The 19,969-nt window shown below is 43.9% G+C and overlaps 1 protein-coding gene across 3 annotated transcripts in view; it reads left to right on the top strand.

Moving 5' to 3' along the window:
* The window catches only part of TRAPPC10 (trafficking protein particle complex subunit 10), a 407,991-nt gene that overhangs the window by 302,751 nt on the left and 85,271 nt on the right, over positions 1–19,969 (top strand). The window lies entirely within an intron of this gene.

The raw sequence follows: 19,969 nt of genomic DNA, 5'->3' as shown, positions 1-19,969 counted from the left end.
AAATACAGCAAGCAGTCCTTAATATGCCTTTCAATAAGCAGCAACTCTTTGGACCGGAAGTCGACCCAACCATTGATAAATTAAAAAAGGACTCTGAAACAGAAAAAGCCATGGGAGCCCTTTATACAACACCATATGGACTCTTTTCGCAAACCTCACTTTAGAGGAGGTTTTAAAACACAACTCTCAGAGGCCTCTACGTCCCAGCAAAAACAGGGACAACACTATTTTCCCAGGAGGTCTTTCAGGGGCTCTTAAAGTGCATGCAGTTTTAGATCCAGAGGTAAACCTCTTGCCACAAGAGGTACTTCCACCTCATCAAAACAGTGACTTACCCTGCATTCCCAAACAGCATACATCTATGGGAGGAAGTCTGCAATATTCCCATCCTTACTGGCAACAAATCACGACAGATCAATGGGTACTGTCAATTACCCACAATGGTTATTGCCTAGAACTTATCTCCACTCCACCAAACATTCCTCCCGATCACACCAGCTTTCTCTAGAACACATTGCTCTTTTAAAAGAAGAGGTAAAATCTCTTCTACTCAACGGTGCAATAGAGATGGTTCCCATCAGTCAGCAAGGTACAGGGGTATATTCTTTATACTTCCTCATACCCCAAAAAAAAAAAGGTTGGCACTCTCAGTCCAATTCTCAATCTCAGATTTCTAAATCAGTATATCCTATCAGAACATTTCCACATGGTCACGCTACAGGATGTCATTCCCTTGTTACAAAAACAAGACTACATGACTGCATTAGATTTAAAGGAAGCTTACTTCCACATTCCTATACATCCAGCACACGGCAAATACTTTAGATTTGTGATAGCGGGCAAGCACTACCAATTCAAAGTACTACTCTTTGGAGTAACAGCACCAAGAGTATTCGCAAAATGGCTAGCAGTATTTGCAGCATACCTCGGAAGACAACACATACATGTCTTCCCATATCTGAAAGCCAGCACCATTCAAAACTGTCAACAACATACACAGTACACAATAGATACCCCACACGAGGTAGGATTCACAATCAGTTACCATAAATCTCGTCTTCAGCCAGCACAAATTCAACCATATCTACGAGCAACCAAATCCACAACGCATTCAAGCGTTTCACAATATCATATCCACATTACAAATCAATCAAACCTACACAATAAGATTTGTGATGAAACTATTAGGAATGATGGCCTCATGCATAGCAATAGTGCCCAATGCACGACTAAACATGAGAACACTACATCAGTGTCTCTCACAACAATGGTCTCAGACACAGGGTCAATTTAGTGTTTTGGTAAACAGCCAGACTTACCAATCTATCGAAAGGGCGGCCATTTCAGGACCCTGAGCCACAGGCCATAATTACCACAGATGCATCAGTGACAGGTTGGGGAACCCATCTCAACAATCTAACAATACAAGGAGAATGAGACTCATTTCAGCAGACTTACCACATAAACCACTTGGAATTACTGGCAGTGTTCTTAGCCATAAAAGCATTTCAACCACAGATTGTACACAAAACAATCTTAATAAGAACAGACAACATAACAACAATGTATTATCTGCAAAAACAGGGGTAGACACACTCATCCCAACTGTCACTCCTAGCACAAACAATTTGGAAATGGGCAATTCACGATCACATTCACATGCTAGCGGAGTACTTCCCAGGGATACACAACCAGTTAGCAGACCTCTTAAGCAGGATGCAGCAACAAATACACGAATGGGTGATTCACCCACAAGTAATTAAATGTTTCTTTCAGATGTGGAGAACACCATACATAGACCTTATCGCAACAAGCGAAAACATAAAAAATGCCAAAACTTGTGTCCAGATACCCACACCCGCAATCCAAGGGCAATGCTCTGTGGATCAGTTGGTCAGGGATATTTGCTTACGCTTTTCCCTCTCTCCCGTTAATTTGGTTTCTAGTCAATAAAATCTGTCACACTTCTCTAACTATGATACTCGTAGCTCCCACGTGGACACATCAACATTGGTACACAATATTATTGGATCTGTCAGTAATACCACATCATAAGCTCCCAAACAGGCCAGACCTCTTAACTCAGAACAAAGGTCAGATCAGGCATCCCAGTCCCAGTATGCTCAACCTGGTGATTTGGCTCCTGAGGTCATAGAATTTAGATATCTACAGCTTCCACCAGAAAGTATGGACATTTTCAAACAAGCATGTAAACCTACAACCAGGCAGTGCTATGCAAATAGGTGGAAACGTTTTGTATATTACTGCTAACCTAAAAACATCGATCCACTAAAAGCTTCAGTACAAAATATTGTATGTTATTTGCTTCACTTACAGAAAGCAAATCTAGCTTATTCATCTATTAAAATTAATTTATCATCAATATCAGTCTACTTCCAAAACAGACAACATACCTCTCTATTTAAAATTCCTGTCATAAAAGCTTTTTTTGAAGGTCTTAAGAGTTATTACACCTACATTTCCACCAGTCTCTGCATGGAATCTTAATATTGTGCTTAGGGCCCCACCCTTTGAGCCCATGCATTCTTGTGCCCTTCAGTTTCTATCATGGAAGGTTGCTTTCCTCGTAGCAATTACTTCCTTAAGAAGAGTAAGTGAAATTCAAGCATTCACTTTAGAAGAACCTTTCTTTCAAGTACACAAACACAGAAAAGTACTTGGAACAAACCCAAGATTTTTACCCAAAGTTGTTATGTCATTTCACACTAATCAGTCAGTGGAATTGCCAGTCTTCTTTCCACAGCCAGATTCAGTTGCTGAAAGAGCTCCCCACACTGTTGATCTTAAGAGTTCTCATGTACTATATAGATATAAAAAAGACTTTGGAAAATCTCAACAACATTTTGTGGCATTCCAACAACCTCATAAAGGAAATCCCATTTCCAAACAAGGATTAGCTAGATGCATAGTAAAGTGTATCCAAACTTGCTATCTTAAAGCTAAAAGGCTACTATTCGTAACTCCTAAAGCACGCTCAACTAGAAAGAAAGGAGCTTCTATGGCATTTTTATGAAATATACCAATGGCAGACCTATATAAAGCAGCCACATGGTCCACACACATTTACTAAACACTACTGTGTGGATGTGTTATCTCAACAACAAGCTAATGTTGTTCAGACAGTGCTTAAACACTATTTCAAACTACTTTAACTCCTACAGGCAAACCACCGCTTGCTTGGGAGAGGGACTGCTTTTCAGTCTATGCACAGCATGTGTATCTGCAGCTACACATGCCATCAAACGGAAAATGTCACTTACCCAGTGTACATCTGTTCATCTGTTCGTGGCATGTAGTGCTGCAGATTCACATGCACCCTCTCTCCTCCCCAGAAACCTGTAGCCGTACTTTATTATGTAAATATGTATATACGTTGCATGGACATCTTCTTTACATATATATATATATATATAATGTTCGGTGGCATGTGTAGCTGCAAATACACATGCTGTGCATTATCCTGCCATCTAGTGTTGGGCTCGGAGTGTTACAGGTTGTTTTTCTTCAAAGAAGTCTTTTCGAGTCACAAGACCGTGGGACTCCTCCCTTTCGGCTCCATTGTACATGGGCGTCGACTCCATCTTAGATTGTTTTCTTTCAGCCATCGGGTTCGGACGTGTTCCTCTTCGCTCCGTATTTCGAATCGGGAAAGTTAGCTAAATATCGAAAATTTGACGGTATTGTTCGCGCTTGGTACCGGTTTAGTGTTAGCGTATCGACACCGATAGCAGAAGCGCTCCGGCGGCCATTTGGGGCTTCCGCTCTTCAGCGGGGCCTGGTCGGCCCGACCGCATCCATCGACGAAACTAATGGACCGGACCCCCTTCTGCTTCTGTCCGAAGTGCCACTCGAAGTACCCTTATAAAGACCAATACTTGGTCTGTAATCTGTGTTTATCACCAGAACACAGGGAGGATACTTGTGAGGCCTGTCGGGCGTTTCGATCAAAAAAGACCCTACGTGATCGAAGAGCGAGAAGACTACAAATGGCGTCGACACCGAGAGAACAACTCGACGTCGAGGAGGAGGAAAGAATTTCCATCCAGGGGACGGACTGACGAATCCGAAAGCGAATGACCCACGACGATGCAGAAAACAGTGAGTAAAACTGCCCCGTCCAAAACTCACGCAAAGATCGTTAAAGCTAAGGGGATGCCACCACCAGCAGGCCATGGCTTAACCCATCGAAAAGAAGGTGACCAAATATCTGCACCGAAAAAGGCCAAAGAATTGCTGAAGACATCTGACTCCGGTCGAGATTCAGGCACCGAACGATCTCGACACCGAGAGTTCGACTCACCCAAGGTGAAAAAAGTAACGTCGGAACCGAAAAATACTTTATCGGTACCGAAAAAAGCGGCTTCGGAGCCGAAAAGAAGCTCTTGCACAGAAGAGCAAGGACTTTCCAGCCAAATGCAGGAAAAACACAGATTTGAGCAGGAAATAAGTATGGTGGAACCAGACCATACGCAAAGGAGGTTGCATATCCCGAAAGAGACTGGAAAAATACAAACTCTTCCTCCAATCAAAACCAAAAGAAAGCTGGCATTTCATGAGTCAGAAATACAGCCGAAGGCGAAGGTAACCAGAGATAAAACCCCACCACCAAGGTTTTCTCCACAACCTTCCCCACTACACTAACCACAGCTGTCCCCGGTAAGAACACCTCCAAAGCAGTCACCTATGCATATAGGGATGACACAGGATGATCCAGATGCATGGGACTTATATGATGCACCAGTATCAGACAACAGCCCAGATTGTTACCCAACAAGGCCATCATCTCCAGAGGACAGTACTGCATATAAGCAGGTACTATCAAGGACAGCTACGTTCCACAATGTAGCAATGCATTCAGAGCCAATAGAGGATGATTTCCTGTTCAACACCTTGGCATCCACCCACACTTCCTACCAGAGTCTGCCAATGCTCCCGGGCATGCTCAAGCACGCAAAACAGGTATTCCAGGAGCCAGTTAAAAGAAGGGCTATCACGCCTAGGGTGGAGAAAAAATACAAGCCTCCCCCAACGGACCCTGTGTTTATAACACAGCAACTTACACCAGACTCGGTGGTTGTAGGAGCAGCAAGAAAGAGGGCAAACTCTCAATCGTGAGGAGACGCTCCACCGCCTGACAAGGAAAGTAGGAGGTTTGATGCAGCGGGTTTGAGTGGCAGCACAGGCAGCCAATCAATGGCGGATCGCAAACTCACAAACCCTACTTGCTCGCTACGACAGGGCACACTGGGACGAGATGCAACACATTATACAACACTTGCCCAAAGAACACCAGAAACGTGCCTAGCAGGTTGTGGAAGAAGGACAAGCAATATCCAACAACCAAATAAGGTCCGCATTAGACTTGGCAGACACGGCAGCACGAACGGTCAACACTGCGGTAACCATTCGCAGGCATGCATGGTTACGAAGCTCTGGATTCAAGCCAGAAATCCAACAAGCAGTGTTGAACATGCCTTTTAACCAGGAACAATTGTTTGGGCCGGAAGTGGACACAGCAATTGAAAAATTAAAGAAGGACATGGACACGGCCAAAGCCATGGGCGCGCTCTACTCCCCACAGGGCAGAGGCACATTTAGAAAGTCACAATTTAGAAGGGGATTTCGAATGCCAGAGCCTTCCACCTCGCAAACCAGACCCACCTATCAGGGATAATACCAGAGAGGAGGGTTTTGTGGCTCATATAGAGGTGGACAATTCCCAAGAGGAAGGGGAAAGTTCCAGACACCTAAGACAAGTCAAACCAAACCGTGACTTCAATGTCACAAAACCCCAACACTTAACACCAGTGGGGGGGAGACTTACCGCATACTACCACGACTGGACACACATAACTACGGACGCATGGGTCCTAGCCATTATCCAACATGGTTATTGCATAGAATTCACAAGTTTCCCGTCAGATGTGCCCCTAAGGGCACACAATATGTCCAAACAACACTTAGACCTATTACAACTAGAGGTCCAAGCATATTTACAAAAACAAGCAACAGAGTTAGTACCCAACCATCAGAAAGGAACAGGCGTCTACTCACTATATTTCCTAATTCCAAAGAAGGACAAAACGTTAAGACCTATATTAGACCTCAGAACACTGAACCTCTTCATCAAGTCGGATCACTTCCACATGGTAACACTTCAAGACGTGGTTCCCTTACTAAAAAAGGAGGACTACATGTCAGCGTTAGATCTCAAGGATGCCTACTTTCACATACCCATCCATCCTTCTCACAGAAAATACTTAAGGTTTGTAATACACAGCGTACACTATCAATTCAAAGTGTTACCGTTCGGGATAACAACAGCCCCAAGGGTATTCACAAAATGCCTTGCAGTAGTAGCCGCTCACATAAGGAGACAGCAAATGCACGTATTCCCAGCACTCAACAACAGTGTCTTCTTCACACGCAATACGTTATAGAAACTCTACACAAACTAGGATTTTCTATAAATTACCAGAAATCACATCTGCAGCCATCCCAAATACAACAGTACTTGGGAGCAACACTCAACACACAAAAAGCAATTGCCACTCCAAGTCCACAAAGGGTCCAAGCGTTCCAAAATATAACATCAAGCATACAACCAAACCAACACTACCCAGTAAGTTTTGTAATAACTTCTAGGCATGATGTCTTCATGCATAGCCATTGTCCCAAACGCGAGATTACACATGCTGCCCTTACAACAGTGCCTAGCAAAACAATGGACACAAGCACAGGGTCAACTCCAAGATCTAGTGTTGATAGACCGCCAGACACACTTCTCTCTTCAATGGTGGAACCCTATAAATTTAAACCAAGGGCGGCCATTCCAGGACCCAGTGCCTCAAGATGTGATCACAACAGATGCTTCCATGATGGGGTGGGGAGCATGCCTCAACCAGCACAGCATACAGGGACAATGGGACAATCAACAAAAACAACTCCACATAAATCATTTAGAACTGTTGGCAGTGTTTCTAGCATTAAAAGCATTTCAACCACTAATAGCCCACAAGCACATTCTTGTCAAAACCGACAACATGACAACAATGTATTATCTCAACAAACAAGGAGGGACACACTCGTCACAACTGTCTCTCTTAGCAATGCGTTATGGATCAGTTGGTCAGGGGTATTTGCTTACGCTTTTCTCCCTCTCCCACTCATTCCATAGCTGGTAAACAAACTAAGTCAAAACATACTCAAACTAATACTCATGGCACCAACCTGGGCTCGCCAACTGTGGTAAACAACACTGCTAGACCTATCAGTAGTACCTCACATCAAATTACCAAACAGGCCAGATCTGTTAACACAACACAAACAACAGATCAGACACCCGAATCCAGCATCTTTCAATCTAGCAATCTGGCTCCTGAAGTCTTAGAATTTGGACACTTAGACCTTACACAAGAATGTATGGAGGTCATTAAACAAGCTAGAAAACCTACTACAAGACATTGTTACGCAAACAAATGGAAAAGATTTGTTTACTACTGCCACACTAATCAAATTCAACCACTACATGCTACCGCAAAGGACATTGTAGGCTACTTATTACACTTACAAAAATCTTAGCTAGCATTCTCTTCAATTAAAATACATCTCACAGCAATATATGCCTATATGCAGATTACACATTCAACATCGCTTTTTAGAATCCCAGTCATCAAAGCATTTATGGAGGGACTAAAAAGAATCATACCCCCAAGAACACCACCAGTACCTTCGTGGAACCTTAATATTGTATTAACACGACTCATGGGACCACCATTCGAACCCATGCACTCTTGTGAAATGCAAAACTTAACTTGGAAAGTAGCCTTTCTAATAGCTATCACGTCACTTAGAAGAGTAAGTGAGATACAAGCATTTACTATACAAGAACCCTTTATACAAATACATAAACATAAAGTGGTTCTCCGTACAAATCCCAAATTCCTACCAAAGGTCATATTGCCATTCCACCTAAATCAAACAGTGGAACTCCCAGTCTTCTTTCCACAACCAGACTCAGTAGCCGAAAGAGCCTTACATACATTAGACCTAAAAAGAGCACTAATGTATTACATTGACAGAACAAAACAATTTCGTAAAAGAAAACAATTGTTCGTAGCCTTCCAAAAACCTCATGCAGGTAATCCTATATCCAAACAAGGCATTGCCAGATGGATAGTTAAATGTATTCAAACTTGCTATATTAAAGCAAAAAAGAGATCTACCTATTACACCAAGAGCGCATTCCACTAGGAAAAAAGGTGCCACAATGGCTTTTCTGGGGAATATACCTATGACAGAAATTTGTAAGGCAGCCACCTGGTCTACGCCTCATACATTCACGAAACATTACTGTGTAGATGTGTTAACACAACAAGCCATAGTAGGACAGGCTGTATTAAGAACATTATTTCAGACAACTTCAACTCCTACAGGCTAAGCCACCGCTTTTTGGGGAGATTACTGCTTATTAGTCTATGCACAGCATGTGTATCTGCAGCTACACATGCCACCGAACGGAAAATGTCACTTACCCAGTGTACATCTATTCGTGGCATGAGACGCTGCAGATTCACATGCGCCCTCCCACCTCCCCGGGAGCCTGTAGCCGTTATTAGTTGAATGAAAATTGTAAATTTGTAAATAAATATTATTATAATACACATTATGTAAATACATACCTACTCCATTGCATGGGCACATATAGTATATTCACAACTCCTACCTCACCCTCTGCGGGGAAAACAATCTAAGATGGAGTCGACGCCCATGCGCAATGGAGTCGAAAGGGAGGAGTCCCTCGGTCTCGTGACTCGAAAAGACTTCTTCGAAGAAAAACAACTTGTAACACTCCGAGCCCAACACCAGATGGCAGGATAATGTACAGCATGTGAATCTACAGCGTCTCATGCCACTAACAGATGTACACTGGGTAAGTGACATTTTCCATATATATATATATATATAATGTGTGTGTGTGTTTTTGTACGTACACAATTCTTCACTCTTTACTACCTAACTCATATATATATATATGTGTGTGTATGTATTTATATATATATATATATATATATATATCATCTTACCTACCTACTGGCAGTCGCCGGTAGGTAGTTATAGTTAGGACCTAGTTTTTAAAGGAAGAGTGTTTTTTTGGCTTGTTTTTGTGGAAATCTGTTCAGTAGTTTTGGAGGTCTTAAAGGTAAAAAAAATATAGATATCTAGGGATGTGGATCCAACTATCCCTGTGCTGATATCTGATTGACTTCCATTACTTCAGCAAAGAAGTGCTGGCAGCCATCTTGGGACTCAGATTTAGCACAACAAAAAAATACAAAAGAGAAAAGGGGCCAGTGTATGGTTACCCTTAGACCCTAGTCTTGGTCTAGGGGGTCTCCCACGGACACCGTCAGGGCTAAAACAAAAAAAATAAAATGCGTGGATGGATCCACAGATTTTTCAGAGATTTATTTTTTTTCATTAAAAAGGGGGGGCCTCCTGTGGGTTTTTTTTGGGTTTTTTTGGTCCCCGGGTGGGCTAGGTTGGGCATTGGGTCCTTTTAAAATGATGGGGTCACATGTAACCCCCCCCTCCTCCCCTGGGGCGTGTATTAGCCCCTGGGGCCGCCACTTCCACAGGCGATCAGATATTATTTTTTTTTAAACTCCCACAGGCTATCTGTCAGTTAATTGTGGAGGGTCCACACAGCCTCCCACCATCTCCAGGGACCGCCACCTCCCCGGGGTAAATATTGAAATATTCAAATTCCGCATGGGCACGCTACCAGTGGCCTCATTGACTAAAAGGTGGTCGCCAGATCCTATGGGGAGGTTTGACTGCTATCCTTGCACCTTAGGTGGTCAAGAAACATTAGTTCATTTCCTCCTGTTATGCCACTTTACGTCTCATCTCCGCAAGCTGTATCTACGGCCACTTCTTTAAAAAGCATGGGGTTAGGAAATGTAAGAAGGCTGAAACTTTGGTTATGCAATCTGTCGATAAAGACATTATGATGAGTGTTTCAGCATAAATTTTAGAGGCATGGAAATTAAGATCACTCATCTATCTGTCATGATAAATACTAGTAGCACAACAGCGTCTTCTGAGCTGGTTATACCTTTGGGCCAATCAATGTGGGAAGTGGTGCACTTAAATAGAATTACTTCAGTCTTGGTCTTAATGGTGTCATCTGATTTCCCAAATCAAGAAGTAATTATTGTTAGCATTGTGGAATTAGAATCAAATGCGGAAGGCACCCTAGGCTGCTACATTCGTTGTTCCTTTCCCGATTAGCCTCAGGATTGTTACTTAATGTACTGAAAGTTAGCATTCCCTGGATTATGTTCATATATCACCATTCTGAAATTTTCAATAACATCCAAAGGTCCATCAAATTTGTAATGAGCTGATTAGAGCACTATAAGACAAAAAAATGGAATGAATTGGTTGATAAAGAATTTACTTATGATTTTTTTTTTTTGCATTTATAAGTTTTTATGCTATACATTTCGCAAGATTTGCACATAATTATTTTAGGAGAGATTAGTATTGCGTGACGGCTTAATCAAAATAACTGGATGTTAATGAAATTGTATAGGGCTATTGACAGAATGGCCCCATTACCATCTTAAGGCCTCTTCATGCAATTTGATGTGACGTTTTAACTGTAAATTGTTTAACTTTTATTGGCGGTTAGGCTGAAACAATAAAGATATTGAATTAAATGTGGGGGGCCGCGCCTCCCCCGCAGCCCAGGGGACCACTACATCCCCATGGCTAATATAAATAATAAAGGGGGTTGGTTATGGCCCCCCTGGCCCCAGGGTCCACCTCCTCCTCGGGGCAAATACAGCGATGGAGGGGAGGACACAACCCAACCCCTCATGGAGCCATACATAGCCCTGGGAACTACCACCCCCCAAGACTCGCTCCTGCTATGTCCTGGGATGCCTAACCCCAGAAGATAGCTGTTTTCTTTTGCTTGGTGAGAGCTGACCCCTCCCACCAAGGAAAAGCAAACATAACTCTGCTTGCAGAAAGCGGTGTTTTAATCTGTTTACCTGCATGCAAATATGTATGCAGATAAACTGATAAAAATATTGCTCCCACAAGCAGAGAGCTTCTGTTTAAAGCAGCTTCCTGCTTGCAGGAGCAATGCAGTCTCCCACAGGACAAGGGGAGCTGGCTAGGACCGCACAGGCCTTCAGGATCCCCCGCGGTCCTCCTTTGGCAGCAAACATCTTGCTAATCTGCCACTTTGAAGTTATTCCATGGAGAGACTATTGCAATAACAATAGAATGGCTTAAAAGTGGTACACAAGCAAGATATTTACTTGCAAATGTTAGTTAGGTTTTGAGGCTCAGCAGAAGTCTTTTCTGGCCTGCTGGTAAGGCTTTTGGACTCTTACTCAGGAGGTTGAAAGTCAAGTCCTTGTATATCATGCAGTGTCTGTTTATTTACTACTGTTTTGAATGTGAAACATTCTTTGTGATGTAATATTTAAGTCTTTTACACGAACAGAATCTTTGGCTTAAATGTCAAGGTTATGTCTGTGGACTAGTGGTTAAGGTCTCTGACCCTCACACTGAAGGTTGAGGGTTCCAGTCTTAGTGTGTCTCTGGACGTTTACCTAATTTAATTTATTTTCAACTTCAAACTTTTAAGGTATGTAATGAAAGGTAATCAAACTCTTTTTTACTTGACAATTATATTTTTCTTTTCAATTTTTCCTAAATATCATTCTAACTATATCGTTTATTAAAGTTTGCAAAAACTCTCTGGGTGGTTATAGGGAGTTGGCTGCAAGGCCTAGTCACAGGTCAGGCCTTGTGGCCGACCCCCGCTACGCACTGCCAAAGACCGTGCGCGTCGCAGGTTTGGGGTGGTTATAGGTGTTGGCTGTAAGGCCTGGCTTGCGTCAACCTGTGCTGCGTTAGGTTAAAAAAACAAAAAAACTAGCAATTCACTGAAAAAAACAAAGGTTACAGGGACGGTATAGTTAGGTACTGAATTTACTCACACAAAACTAGAGACATTCAGCAGTTAGAGTTGGTTATTTCCAGTGACTATAACTCATGCCTTAAGGTAACAACTCGCGCCATCGCCATGCACTGCTTATTTCCCTACAGATTACAGCACTCTCTCTTCCATCCCATACTGAGAGAGATTGTTATTTAAATGGTCTCTCCATACAATGATGCAGGGTTGGGTTTTTATAACATTATGGTATCAACATATATCATATTTGTGACTTGTGATTGGAATCTTAACTTGTGTTTCCAGAGATGACCAACCACTGTGTAGATTAAAAGAAATTGGTTCTGAGGAATTGCCACACGATCAGTTATGACTTCAGTAGGCAGGTAACATGTGAGCCACTGAACTATCGAAGATTTTGGTTTCTCCTGATAGCGACCACCCTCTCAATTAGAAAGGTGGACTCGTTCATTAAAAATCTTTCTGAGGACCACTTAGTCTATTTTAGCCTGCACGTTTTCCCACACTTATATTTTTTACACCAATCTGCCCAGCAGCCCCCCACCCATACTTCACATGCACCGTTTTACATAAAAGATCATGGGCAAAGAGCCTCCTTGTGGGTGCTCAATGGACATTGCAGCATCAGCTCGACGAAGAGCAATCCCTAAGATGAAGCCTGACGCCCTCCCTGGGTGTTATGAGGGCTTTTACTCTTAAGGGATCTGACCCCTTTCTGATACCTTAGTCCAGTGGTTCCCAACCTGCGGTCCGGGGACCCCTGGGGGTCCACAAAGCCTCCTCAGGGGGTCGGTGACTGCTTAGAAAATTAACTATTATTAACAGATTAATAAAGTGTATACAAATTAAGTGGCTAAATGTACAATTGAACATTTTGAAATGGCCTGACGATGTCAAGGAAATAGAAATTGGGGCTAAAAATTAAATAGGTATCCTCAGATTGATTAGTGGGAGCAGTGCAGGTGCGTCAAACAGAATATAGTTTGGATGATGCGTGGCTTCATTTGAACTTAGAGAAGTTCCAACTTTCCTATTAAAATAAAAATGTATACTGTTTGCAAATGAAATACAGTGTGTTATTTAATCTGCGTATGTTTTTGATGGAATGATTTTCTGTATTTTTGTGCATTGTTTTGCGGTTAAAATCATTGGCAATGTTTAGGCCTGTGTCCCTAGTAATGACTCAGTGGGGCGTGGTCCCTGGATTACAGTAATGATTCAGTGGAGGTCCCCGTAATGGTAAAGTGGGGGTCCACAGAAGTCGAAAGGTTGGGAATTACTGCCTTAGTCCATCACTAAGCCTATTTATCTAATCTCCATCTTTTCTATAAAAAGGAACTACATATCCTTGTTGTGAAGCCTCGTCTAGTTAGGATCACATATGCTGGACCTATACGAATTCCTGGTTCCCCCTTTTTTGTAGATATATTTTCCCTCCCCCAGGTCAAGTGACAAAGACAATGGCGGCCCCAACTTTCCTGTCTGGTTGCGGCCAGCCTGTCAAGGCCTTGCTTTTTGCTCAGATCTGCAAATCCCCCACATATAGATCCACAAAGGATCCGCATCCTAGATAGCTATATTTTATTTCCTTTAATGTGAATCTACTGAACTTATTTACACCAAATTCCGAAAAACATTGTTTCTGGACCAGAATCTAGCTTTCTGCCAAATTTGGTGTAAATCCGTTCAGCGGTTCAGGTTTTAGTAGTGTTCAAAAAATGCAAAATCCCCATGGGGAATGGTGTGGGTATGGGGAAAAAAGCAGTTTGGAACCCCCCCCCCCTTTTTTTTTTCTCAGCCCCTGCTTGATGAAACTATCCACACAGTAGGTAAACTAAGTGGCAAACTAGTTTTGAAAGTTTTGTAGAGATTTGTCAAATGATGCCAAAGTAGTTAGCAAAACAAAAAATGCTCTGTCTATGGGAATAATTGGTCCTAGCTATAACTACCTACTGACTGTCACTTGTTATATATATATATATATATATATAATTCACCAAAAGTATTCACTGCACTCCATGAAGTTCAATAGTGCCCATTTATTGATGGCAGAGTAACAACCACCAACGCGTTTCGACTCTGCAAAGAACACTGTGAACAAGACTCTTTGCAGAGTCGAAACGCGTTGGTGGTTGTTACTTTGGCATCAATAAATGGTCACTATTGAACTTCATGGAGTGCAGTGAATACTTTTGGTGAATTGTATTACTTGAGATTGGTCCTCTCCGTCACTAGCACCGGCAGTGGAGTGCACCACCCAACAACCTTTAGACCATCCTTGTTTGAAGATAGATATATATATATATACATCAAAACAAATCCCTTTCAGGGTTAGAGTGCCGCATAAATTATGCAAAAAAGAATAGAGAACTCTGGGTAGTTCCCAAGTTTAGGTGGAGAGCAGCTCTAGTAAGGAGCACCCTGCAACACCAGCGACACTCTAGATTTGCTCACCTCAAATGTCTGTTTATCTAGCAAAGTTTTTAAGCATTGGATCAGTACAGTACTATCCACGCCGAGCTAGATAGTGACAAAGTCTTTTGCCATTTGTACAGCAAAGTCTTTAAGCATAGGTTTGACACAGTGTCAACCTTGCTGAGCTGTAAAATGACAAAAGCCATTTACCACTCCAGGCACACCCCCATCATCCTAGCGTTGCATGCAGAAAGTTCCCGGGCACCAAGTGGAGGTCCAAAAGACTTTATTCACCAATGCTTCCTCCCAGAACAACGCGTTTCAGCCGTAGCCTGGATCATGTAACAATTGAGTGTCTCACAAAGCAACTATATACCACACCCAACATGCACATAAGGACAAAAATAAAAGAAGGGCTATCAGATCACCCAGCTACCACATAGTGTGCAAATGTCAGCACCATCTTTGAATTTCTAGAATAGCCCATAAGCTGTACCAAAATTGATCTTACAATTAAAAACTTTTCCACATCATTTACTCTTTGTACATTAATTAAATTACTATATAATCCTCCAAATAGCCTACATATTGCATATTAAATATTATTAGTAACCCAAATGGTCAAGACAATTTTTTGCATTCATTAAATATGCGATATTAAATATAAATATTATTAATATCCAAAATGGTCCTAAACAATTTTTAAAAGAACATAATGTTCACTGGATAACATTCTATTCCTAAAATATCTACATTAGTTTCTCTCATTGACCTTTGAATAATTATAATCATTTGACTAACCTTCATATTAAATAATCAAATATTTTAAATGCTATAAATATCAAAGGATAATCCAAGACTGTAAAATATGATATATATCGGATAACATTGTATTCCTAAACACATAAATGCACTTTAGTATACGAGTATACCTTGACAGCCCTATATTGATGTTCAACAATTCCTATGCATGTGTACAAATATGTGCCTCTTACTCCATACCACATGTCAAAACACCACCCACAATGTCACATCTATCACAGAAATTTTTTCTATAAACAACCCACAAAAATAAATAAATGAAATGTTATTAAAAAGACTGACGAAAAATATATATATATATACACATGTCCAGCAGCTTCAATTAACCTAAACACATATTTTTGTCCTTATGTGCATGTTGGGTGTGGTATATAGTTGGTTTGTGAGACACTCTCAATTGTTACGTGATCAAGGCTACAGCTGAAACGCGTTGTTCTGGGAGGAAGCATTGGTGAATAAAGTCTTTTGGACCTTCACTTGGTGTCCGGGAACTTTCTGCATGCAACAGGAGGATTGTTGGTGTGTGTGTATATGTATATGTATATATATATATATATATATATATATATATATATATATATATATATATATATATATATATATATATATTAAAACCTAGTGGCGTTTGCCACTAGGTAGTTATAGTTAGGACCTAGTTTCTATTTAAAAAAAAAAAAGAAAAAAACATGTATTCACTTGCCTATATCTTTGGCGCCGCTTGACGAATCGTCACGTAATTTTCCAAAACAATTCAACAGACATGTCAGCTGCGAGGGGGCATTGTTTATTGTAGTGCAGTGGGTCTGCCCAGCCTCCACCTCCTGGGGCATTTACCACATTGTGGGCGGGAAGGCAGTGCGAACCCCATCCCCCCAACCTCCCGCCCAACCCCCTCACCCCGCACTACAACCTCGGGGACCACGACCTCCCTGGGGCGATGTGTAAAAAAAAAAAAAAAAGAAAGGGGGTCCGTTTCAGACCTCCAGGTCCCGGGAACCACCACCTTCCCAAGGTTATGTTTGTAGGAAGAGGAGACCCCCCCCAGCCCCGCTCACCCACCCCACCCCACCTCTCGTGGAACCACTGATGGCCCTGGGGAACGCCGCCCCCCAGGGCCGGCTCCTGCCCACCCCTCCAGGACATAGCTGCTTCCCTGCGGCCCCGCCCCCTCCCTCCTCCTCGGAGCTTCCCGCTCCTGACTCCTGCTGCACCCACCCCCGCACTCCCATTGGAGGCTTCTCTCCCTCCTCCCAGCTGCCACTCCCTCCCACCTCCCCTCTTATGTCGGCTCCCCCCAACCCAACCCCCCCCCCCCTCCAAAAACAAAATGAGGCCAGGCCTGGGGGAGATGGGGTTCCCAGGGCCTAGATCAGCCTGGGGAAGGGGGCCGTGCAGCAGTTGTTGTCCTGCCCTGTCCTTCCATCTTGCCTTGCTCTACTTCCTTTGTCTCCCTCTGTACCTTTTCCTGTGGTGTGAATATTTGAGTTAATTACCTTCATACAGTAACCTTAACTCCACTTTCTCCATCAGACTTACTCATAGGGGTAGACACAGCCGCTTGTTACTGTAGTTCTATTTCTTTATTTCTTATGTCAGCCTTTTAAAGTTGAATAAATTATACTGAGTTTTACCCCTGACTCTGATTTTACCTGGAAATTAGACACTGTCTTAGGAAACTTTGTTAAATACTTGTGTTTTTCCCAACAATGTCCATTTTAGTTTCTGTGTTAGTTTAAATCAATTAATCAATCAATCAAACAATGATTTACAGAGCGCACTAGTCACCTGTTAGGGTCTCAAGGTGCTGGGGGGGAGGGAGGTACTGGTCGTAGAGCCATGTCTTGAGTCGTTTCCTGAAAGTTAAGAGGTCTTGGGTCTGGCGAAGGTGGAGCGGTAGGGAGTTCCAGGTCCTCTCGGCTAGGTGAGAGAAGGATCTTCCTCTGGCGTTGGTGGGTGGATGCGGGGGACGGAGGCGAGGGCGAGGCTGGCGGACGAAGATTGCAGCTGGGGGTGTGGAAGGTGAGTCTGTCATTGAGGTAGGCAGGGCCTGTGTCATGGAGGGCCCTGTGTGCGTGGACAAGGAGTTTGAAGGTGATCGTCTTGGCTACTGGTAGCCAGTGTAGGTCTCTGAGGAGGGGGAAATGTGGTCGCAGCGTGGGATGTCCAGAATGAGGCGGGCGGATGCGTTCTGGATTCTTTGCAGCTTTGTTAGGAGTTTGGTTGATATTCCTGCATATAGGGCGTTTCCGTAGTCCAATCGGCTGCTGACCAGGGCGTAGGTGACAGTTTTCCTGGTTTCGATGGGAATCCATTTGAAGACTTTGCTGAGCATGCGGAGAGTGTTGTAGCATCAGGAGGAGATGGCATTGACCTGCTGAGTGGGGAGTCCAGGATGAAGCCCAGTTTGCGTGCGTGGGTGGTGGGTGAGGGTGCGGATCCTTGGGAGGTGGGCCACCAGGAGTCATTCCGAGCTGAGGTTGGTGCCAAAGATGAGGATTTCTGTCTTGTCTGTGTTTAACCTGAGGTGGCTTGATTCCATCCAGCTGGCGATGGCGTGAAGTCCGTTGTGGAGGTTGTTCTGTGCAGTTTTAGGGTCTTTTGTGAGGGAGAGGATGAGCGGAGTGTCGTCTGCGTAGGAAACTATGTTGATGTGGTGGGTTTGTGCGATGTTGGCGAGGGGGGCCATGTAGATGTTGAAGAGCGTGGGGCTGAGTGAAGATCCTTGGGGGACGCCACAGATGATTCTGGAGGCTTCTGACAGGAACGGTGGGAGGCGGACTCTCTGGGTTCTGCCTGAGAGAAATGACGAGATCCAGTTGAGTGCCTTGTCGCGGATTCCAGCGTTGTGGAGGCGTGTGCGGAGAGTGTGATGACCTACTGTGTCGAATGCTGCAGAGAGGTTCAGGAGGATGAGTGCTGCTGTTTCTCCTTCGTCGAGCATGGTCCTAATGTCGTCTGTGGCAGCGATGAGTGCGGTCTCAGTGCTGTGGTTTCTGCGGAATCCGGATTGGGAGGTGTTGAGTGTCTTGCTGTCTTCCAGGAACTGGGAAAGTTGGCTGTTCATGATTTTTTGATGACCTTGGCTGGGAAGGAGAGGAAGGAGATCGGCCGGTAGATCTTGGGGTCTTTTGGGTCTGCCTTTGGTTTCTTCAGCAGGGCGTTGATTTCTGCGTGCTTCCATCTTTCTGGGAAGGTGGCTGACTCGAAGGAGCTGTTGATGGTTTTGCAGAGGTGGGGGGCGATGATGATATTTGCCTTTTTGAAGATATGGTGTGGGCAGGGGTCCGATGGTGATCCAGAGTGGATGGAGGCCATGGTGGTGGCGGTGTCCTCTATGTTGACGGGGGTCTAGGTGTGGAGGAGGTGGGTGTTGCTTGGAGCGTTGGGTTCTTGGGTGTTTGTAGTCAGCTGGTGGGTCTGGGGTTTGAAGCGATTATGGATTTCTTCTATCTTTCGACAGAAGTGGGTTGCAGTGAGTTGCAGAATTCTTGTGATGGCTGGGGTTCGTAGGAGCAGGTCCTGGGGGTGGAGAGTTCATTGATGATGCCGAATAGCTCTTTATTGTTATGAGCGTTGGCGTCAATTTGGTTTTTGAGGTGGGTACTTTTGGTGGTGCGGATCAATTGGTGATGTTTGCTAATGGCATCCTTGAAAGCAATGTGGTTGGAGTTGGTAGGGTCAAGGTGCCAGGTTTTTTCCATTCTGCGACATAGCCGTTTGGATTCCCTTAGTTCTGGTGTGAACCAGCTGGCCTTGATTCTGTGGGAGATGTTTGGTTTTTTTTTTGAGCGGTGCGAAGGTGTTGGCGCAGCCTTCTATCTAGCGGTGTAGGTTGGTGGTGTCTGTGTTTGGGTCCGGGGCCCCAGGGGGTGGGGCCCGGGCGAGAGTGGAGATCAGTTGATCTGTTGATATTTTGCTCCAGTTGCGTCGGGTGGGGGTTGTGTGTGGTGGTGAGTGACTGGTTTCTGGTAGGAGAAGTGGATGCAGCGGTGATCTGTCCAGCTGAGTTCGGTGGTGTGGCTGAAGGAGACATGGTTGCTGGCTGAGAAGATGGGGTTGAGTATGTGGCCTGCGGAGTGGGTGGGTGAAGTGACGAGTTGCTTGAGACCGAAGTTGGCGAGGTTGTTGATTAGGTTGGTGGTGTTGATAGCATTGTTATTTTCTAGGTGGAAGTTCAGGTCACGTAGGAGGATGTAGTCTGTTAAGGCGAGGGCTTGGGAGCTGATGGCGTCCGCGATGTTGTCGCAGAACTGTGGTCTTGGGCCAGGGGGTCTGTAGATCAGTGTTCCTCTGAGTGTGGTGTTGGTGTTGATTTGGATTTTGAAGTTGAGGTGCTCGGCGGAGTTGATGGAGTCGTGGGGGTTGGTGGAGACTCCTATGGTGTTTTTTTAGACTATGGCAATTCCTCCTCCTGGTCTGTTGCTTCGGTCTCTTCTGGTGATCTTGTAGTTTTCTGGTATGGCTATGGCTACGTCTGGTTCCGATGCTGAATTCATCCAGGTTTCGGTGAGGAATGCGACGTCGGGTGAGTATGTGGTCAGTAGGTCCCAGAGTTCAATTGTATGTTTGTGGACGGAGCGGGTGTTGAGTAGGATGCATCTTAGGCGGTTGTCTGTTTTGATTTGGAGTTTGGAGGTTCGGTTGCAGGTGAAATTGCAGGCTTTGCAGGAGAAGGGTCCTTTGGTGCGCGTTGGTGTGGCCTGGAAGCAGATA

This window comes from Pleurodeles waltl, chromosome 8, assembly GCF_031143425.1.
Source record: "Pleurodeles waltl isolate 20211129_DDA chromosome 8, aPleWal1.hap1.20221129, whole genome shotgun sequence".
NCBI lineage: Eukaryota > Metazoa > Chordata > Amphibia > Caudata > Salamandridae > Pleurodeles > Pleurodeles waltl.
This window is presented reverse-complemented; position numbering and strand designations above follow the sequence as displayed.